Genomic DNA, 7,663 nt, shown 5'->3' with positions numbered 1-7,663 from the left:
GTAACCAGAGGGGAGGGGGGAGAGGAATAATGGGGTATAATAGAGGAAAGGCCATCAAGAAACATGTATAAAGGACATATGGACAAAGTCAAAGGGGGTAGGTGTGAGGGTGGGAGGAGGGGATTGGTTGAGTTGGGGGGGACGTTGTGGGGGTGAAAATGGAGACAACTGTACTTGAATAATAAAAATAAATAAATAAAATAAATTTTGTATGACTCTTAGTGGAAAAAAATAAAATGCATTTTGCATCCCTGGAGCTGCTTTTCAAAGTGGCTGATGTTCCTTACACTACACAGGCTTGGGGAATGGCTAGAGACTCTCAGGATGCTGTGAAGAGAGAATGATGAAGTCCAAAACTGGGTAGATTGCGGTACAGTAGTCATGGAATAGCCAACTACTAAAGAGATTGCAGAAGAAAAGATTTCAAGTGAATCAACACCTTTCCTTGTCTTCCACAGCAGGCTTCCCTCCTTACTCAGTACTGAGAATGGATATAGAGCAGATTGACCCATTCACTCTGCTTATCAAGAATGGGCAGATTGATCTACAGCCCATTTAGGTGCCTGCTTATCAAGCGAAGAGGTCAATGTACACGTTCATGGATGAGAATATGGGTATTAAGCATTTAAAGAACAGTTTCAACAGTTCCTTGCTTGATTTTTTTGCTTAGAAACAAATGGAATTGACAAAAACCTCTGGGTGTACACAGACATCCAAGGGGTGGGGGAAGAGAGAAAGAAAGAAAAACATGTTGTATTGCCTCTCTAGCTTTATTCAGAAGACTGTATGAAGACCATGTTTATCTCAGGCCATACTCTGTCAGAAGAGTCAGACTTCAGGTTACTTACTGAAGAGTTTAGTACTTAATCTCACAAATAATCAACCAGTCAATGAATCAAGTATTTATTGAACACTCACTAAATGCAAGGGGTTTATGATATAACTTCTGGGATGAGTATTAAATTCCCATACTTAAACTTTCTTCTTTTTTATATCTTGCACTCATTATTCAAATCTTAATCCTCTTATTGTTGCTTATACTTTGAGTTACCCTATTGGAAATTTTCTTGACTTTTCTTTCCCACTTCCAACCTATCTGCTCCTAATTTTCTTCTTTCCTGTTTTCTTTCCATTTATCCATTCTTCAAAGCTATTGTCAGGAAGAAAAGTAGAGGTCTATTTCAAAGTTATTATAATGATCATATTGCTATTTTTTGAGAGCTCATACTACATGCCAGACACTAAAACATGCTTTAAATATACCCTAGTCATTGCCCTGGCTGGTGTAGCTCAGCAGATTGAGTGCCGGCCTGTGAACCAAAGGGTTGCTGGTTCAATTCCCAGAAAGGGCACATTTCTGGGTTTCTGGCTAGTTCCCCAGTAGGGAGCAAGTGAGAGGCAACCACACACTGATGTTTCTTTCCCCTCTTTCTCCCTCCCCTCCCCTCTCTAAAAACAAATAAATAAAAATCTTTTTTAAAAAGTTAACTTAAATACCCTAGTCATATAATCTCAAAAAGAAAGCAATTATCAAAACAGAGTTATTGTTATTTTACATTTCATCACAAATACTATTTCTATGGATCTTTATTTATTCATCAATTTGGTAAACAAATAGTTTGTTATATCCATTTTGTACCTTGCAATGTAGAAGTTACTGTGGTTAAACAGTGATTAGCCTCATGATCTTTTTCTTAATGACAACAAATAAGCAAAAAATATTTAATGGTAGTTAATAAGTACAGTGGTAGAGATATATCCTTGGCATCTCATGAGATAAAGACAAGGATGTCAGGAGAATGTTTTGAAGAAATTAATATGCATTCCTTTTCGAGAGAGAAGTTAATCACATAGACAAATTTGATGTGGCCATGGCCATGGGGAGAGTATCCCAGGTGAATGGAAAAAAATATGAAAGATGTCAAAGACATAAAACATATATGCTATTTTCAGGAAATTAAAAAAAAAGCCACTGAAAGGAAGGTCAGAAAGGACAATAAGTACCAGATATTGAGAGCTAGCTAACAGCAGAATTTCTTTGTTCCCCCCAGCTTTATTGAGTTATAATTGACAAAAAAAAACTTTGTGCAAATTTAAGATGTACAATGTTATCATTTGTTATACATATACAGTGATTAGCACAATAAAGTTAATAATGAGTTTCTGAAGTCCTACAGCTTTGGTGCAAATCCAAGCTCTGGTCATTGTTACCTATTATTTAATCTTTTTGTGATTCAGATTTATACCTGTATAATGGAGATAATATTAATCCTTTCATTATAAAGTTTTGTTAAGGATTAAACAAGTTAATAGCATTAAAGATTTCCAATATCCTCTATCATGTAACAAAGGCTACTATATGAGTATTGGCTGCTATTATGCTCTGCTGAAGAAACTGAAGGGACAGGGATATGTTTAGACTTTTATTTTAATAGGATCTCTATGGAAGAACTGATAAGAATGGACAGTGGGATGCATAACTGCCCTTAAGGAGACCAGACTCGTGTAGTGTATGGCTCAGAAATGTTGCACAGATCAACTAAGATGCTAGATGTGGGGATGGGGAGGGGGCATGGGTGTAGTTTGTGCCCGACTCAGGACCCTTACCATATGGAGAAGGAAAATCTGTTCTGAAAAACTGGTTGTGTTGTAGTTCTGCTCATAGAAATAGAAAAAGGAGTAGGAACAGGTTTTTCTCTCTTTTTTATATATTTTAAATTGTGGTTCAAGTACAGTTGTCTCCATTTCCCCCTCCACCATTCCACCCACCCCAGCCATCCTCACTTCCCACCCTTGATCCTACCCCTTTTGGATTTGTCCATATGTCCTTTATACATGTTTCTTGATGGCCCTTCCTCTATTATACCCCATTATTCCTCTCCCCCCTCCCCTCTGGTTACTGCCAGTTTGTTCTTTATTTCAATGTCTCTGGTTCTATTTTGCTTGCTTGCTTGTTTTGTTGATTAGTTTCCACTTATAGGTGAGATCATATGGCATTTGTCTTTCGCCACCTGGCTTACTTCACTTAGCATAATGCTCTGCAGTTCCATCCATGCTGTCTCAAACTCAGGGCAGGAGTTCCTTCTTTCTGCTGCGTAGTATTCCATTGTGTGAATGCACCACAGTTTTTTGATCCACTCATTTACTGATGGACACTTAGGTTGCTTCCAGCACTTGGCTATTGTAAATTTGCCTCTATGAATATTGGGGTGCATAGGTTCTTTCGAATTAGTGTTTCAGGGTTCTTAGGGTATAATCCCAGCAGTGGAATTGCTGGGTCAAAAGGCAGTTCACAGTCATTTTCAGTTTTCTGAGGACATTCCATAATGTTTTCCACAGTGGCTGCACCAGTCTGCATTCCCACCAACAGTGCACTAAGGTTCCCTTTTCTCCACAACCTCTCCAACACTTGTTGTTTGTTGATTTGTTTATGATGGCCGTTCTGACCAGTGTGAAGTGGTATCTCATTGTGGTTTTAATTTGCATCTCTCTGATGGCTAGTGATTCTGGGCATCCTTTCATATGTCTCTGGGCCCTGTGTGTGTCCTCCTTGGAGAAGTGTCTGTTCAGGAAAAAAATCCCATTTGCTATAGCAAAAAGAAAAATAATGTACCTAGCAATAAAGCTAACCAAGGGGGTAAACGACCTGTACTCAGAAAACTATACAACACTGAAGAAAAAAATTAAGAAAGACACAAATAAATGCAAGCATATGCCATGTCCATGGACTGGAAGGATTAACATCAAAATATATATATTACCCAAAGCAATTTATAGATTCAATACAACCCTTATTAAAATACCAATGGTATGTTCATAGACCTAGAACAAACATTTCAAAAGTGTATATGGAAGTGTAAATGACCATGGAGAGCCACAGAAATTTTAAGAACAAAGTAGGAGGGATCACGATACTTGATATAAGACTGTATTACAAGGCCCCTGTAAGCAAAATGCATCTTAGAAATAAGAAAAGTTATTTGGTGATACAAAGTACAGAGGTCCAGGTTGTTTTTTGGAAGGGGGTTTGTTTTTATTTTATTTTATTTTATTTTATTTTTATTGTTTATGCTGTTACAAGTGTTCCCACTTCTTCTCCCTTTCCCCACTTCTATCTGGATTCACTCTCTCCCCTCCCAAAGCCAATCCCTATATTGTACATGTCCAGGGGTTGTGCATAAATGTTCTACAGTTAATCCCTTCATCATTTTTATCTCCCCCCCCCAACTTTCTTTCTGGCAGCTGTTAGTCTGCTCTATGTATCTAAACTTTTGCTATTGTTTAGTTCACTGGGTTATTGTGTTCATTAGATTCCACACAGAAGTGAGATCATGTGGTATTTTCTTTTACTGACTGGCTTAATTCACTTAGCATAATTTTCTCCAGGTCCATCAATGTTTAGCATAATTTACATACACGTTAATGTAAAAATGTAAGAGCTTCTTCTTTTTTACTGTTTTATAGTATTACATTATGTAAATGTACCACAGCTTTTTTTTTCAATTCACAAAATAATCTTTATTATCCTGGACCCTTTGCCTTTGCCTTTGGTACAAATATAATACAAAAATACCAATTATATAAGGAAAAGCAACACTAGATAGCTCTCATTATTAGTCCAAATCCACTGTATATCACCTGTTTTTGGTAACTTCAGTTGGCTATTTGGCTTTTTAAGCTCTGCTCTGGGTTATTTTTTAAAATCATTTTGTATTGTTATTCTATTACAGTTGTCCCAATGGAACTGAAGAATATTATGCTAAGTGAAGTAAGTCAGTTGGTAGAAGACAAATATCACATGATTTCACCTATAAGAGGAATATAATGAACAAAATAAACTAATGAACAAAATAGAACCACAGGGGTGGGAACATGAAACAGCCTGACAGTGACCAGAGAGGATGGGGGAGGGAGGTAACAGTGGAAAGAAGGGGAAGGGACAAGTAAAAGAACATGTATGAATGACCCACACAGGCATGGACAACAGTGTGAGAATTGACTGTGGGAGTGAGGGGATGGGGTGGGATGATCAGAGAAGGGCAAAGGGGGAAAAATTGGGACAACTGTAATAGAATAACAATACTACAGCTTTTTTTATCCACTCATCTACTGATGGGCACTTAGGCTGCTTCCAAATCTTAGCTATTGTAAATAATGCTAAAATGAACATAGGGGCAATGTTTATACTTTTTTTCAATTGAGGTATAATTGACATATAATATTATATTAGTTTAAGATCTCCACCATAATGATTTGTGCATATTATAAAATGAGTACCTTAGTAAGTCTAGTTAACATCCATTACCACACATAGTTGGAAAAATTTTTTTTCTTATGATGAGGACTTTTAAGATGATGATTTTATTTTAATTGAGTCAATGACTATTTGAACAAGTACAAAGTTTATTCTGTTAAAGATTTCACCTAAAAGAAGAACACAAGTAGATTAGTGAAAAAGAAAAAGAACAGAGACTTCTGGCTAAGATGGAAGTGTAGGTAGATACACTGTGCCTCCCTGCACAACCAAAAGAAGGACAACAACACATTTAAAAACAAAAAAACAATCAGAACTGACAGAAAATCAAACTGTATGGAAGTCCAACCACCAAGGAGTTAAAGAAGAAACATTCATCCAGACTGGTAGGAGGGGCAGAGATGGGCGGAGAGGACTCGAGGCAAGGTGGTAGCTGGAGGACCAGGGTGGGTGAGGCAGTGGCTGGAAGACCAGGTGGTCCCATATATGTTTACAGATAAACCATGACGAACAAATGGGGACTGAGACAGACAGTGCAACCCATTGTTCCATTGTGGGGTAATAAAGTCTCTAAACCTCTGACTGAAAAAACCTGTGAGGGTTGAGGTGGTGGGAGAAATTTCCAGCCTCACAGGAGAGTTTGCTGGAGACACCCACAGGGTCCTAGAACATACACAAAACCACCCACCCACCTGGGAATCAGCACCAGAAAGGCCCAATGTACTTGTGGGTAGCAGCAGGAGTGAATGAAAGCTGGCAGAGAGCTGAACAAGTGACATTGTTCCCTCTCAGACCTCTCCCGCACATACAGCATCATAACACAGCAATGTGGGGAATACCTAAGCCTCTGCCCCTTACTACGTAACAGGCATACTGACACACAGAAGAAAAGGCCCAAATAAAAGGACAGATCAAAGCTCCAGAAAAAATACCATGACGCAATGAAGAGATAGCCAACTTATCAGATGCACAGTTCAAAACACTGGTAATCAGGATGCTCACAAAATTAAGTATGGTCACAAAATAGAGGAAAAAATGAAGGCTATGCAAAGTGAAATGAAGGAAAATGTACAGGGAACCAAAAGTGACAGGAAGGAATCTGGGACTCAAATCAATGATTTGGACCAGAAGGAAGAAATAAAACAGGCAACCAGAACAGAATAAAGAAACAAGAATTCAAAAAAAATGAGGAGAGGCTTAGGAACCTCTGGGACAACTTAAAACATTCCAATATCTGAATCATAGGGGTGCCAGAAGGAGAAGAGGAAGAGCAAGAAATTGAAAACTTATTTGAAAAAATAATGAAGGTGAACTTCCCCAATCTGGCAAAGGAAATAGACTTCCAGGAAGTTCAGGAAGCTCAAAGAGTCCCGAAGAAGTTGGACCCAAGGAGGAACACACCAAGGCACATCATAATTATATTACCCAAGATTAAAGATAAGGAGAGACTCTTAAAAGCAGCAAGAGAAAAGGAAAGAGTTACCCACAAAGGAGTTCCCATAAGACTGTCAGCTGATTTCTTAAAAGAGACGTTGCAGGCAAGAAGGGGCTGGAAAGAAGTATTCCAGGTCATGAAAGGCAAGGACCTACATCCAAGATGACTCTATCCAGCTAAACTTTCATTTAGAATGGAAGGGCAGATAAAGTGCTTCCCAGATAAGGTCAAGTTAAAGGAGTTCATCATCACCAAGCTCTTATTTTATGAAATGTTAAAGGGACTTATCTAAGAAAAAGAAGATTAAAAATATGAACAGTAAAATGACAACAAACTCACAACTATTAACTGAACCTAAACAAAAACAAAAACAAAAACAAACTAAGCAAACAACTAGAACAAGAACAGAATCACAGAAATGGAGATCACATGGAGGGTTATCAGTGGGGAAGTGGGAAGGGGAGAGAGGGGGGAAAGGTAAAGGGAATAAGTAGCATAAATGGTAGGTAGAAAATAGATAGGGGGAGGGTAAGAATAGTATGGGAAATGTAGAAGCCAAAGAACTTATATGTATGTCCTATGGACATGAACTAAAGGGTGGGAATGTGGGTGGTAGGTGGTATGCAGGATGGAGTTGAGTAAAGGGGAGGATGGGACAACTGTAATAGCATAATCAATAAAATATATTTTATAAAAATGAAACAAGAAAAGAAAAAGAATAGCAGCTTTAGTTAGGAAATTCAGTTAAATAAAACAAGCAAATGAGTAAGTGATGGAGACAACAAGCAAAACTTCCCTCATATTAGATACTAGGGGTTCAAAGAGGAAAAACTTTATCGATGTTGTATCACTTCCAATTCCCTTAAAAAATACATACATACAAATGCAAAAGGTAAACAACATAATTTATTAGTACAATTATTCTAAGAACATCTAGAAAATCTTTCAAATAAATTTGTTCAACTTGAAATCAG

Source organism: Phyllostomus hastatus, unplaced genomic scaffold (assembly GCF_019186645.2).
Source record: "Phyllostomus hastatus isolate PE091 unplaced genomic scaffold, TTU_PhHast_1.1 phas_scaffold_12, whole genome shotgun sequence".
In the NCBI taxonomy this organism is placed as follows: Eukaryota; Metazoa; Chordata; class Mammalia; order Chiroptera; family Phyllostomidae; genus Phyllostomus; species Phyllostomus hastatus.
This window is presented reverse-complemented; position numbering follows the sequence as displayed.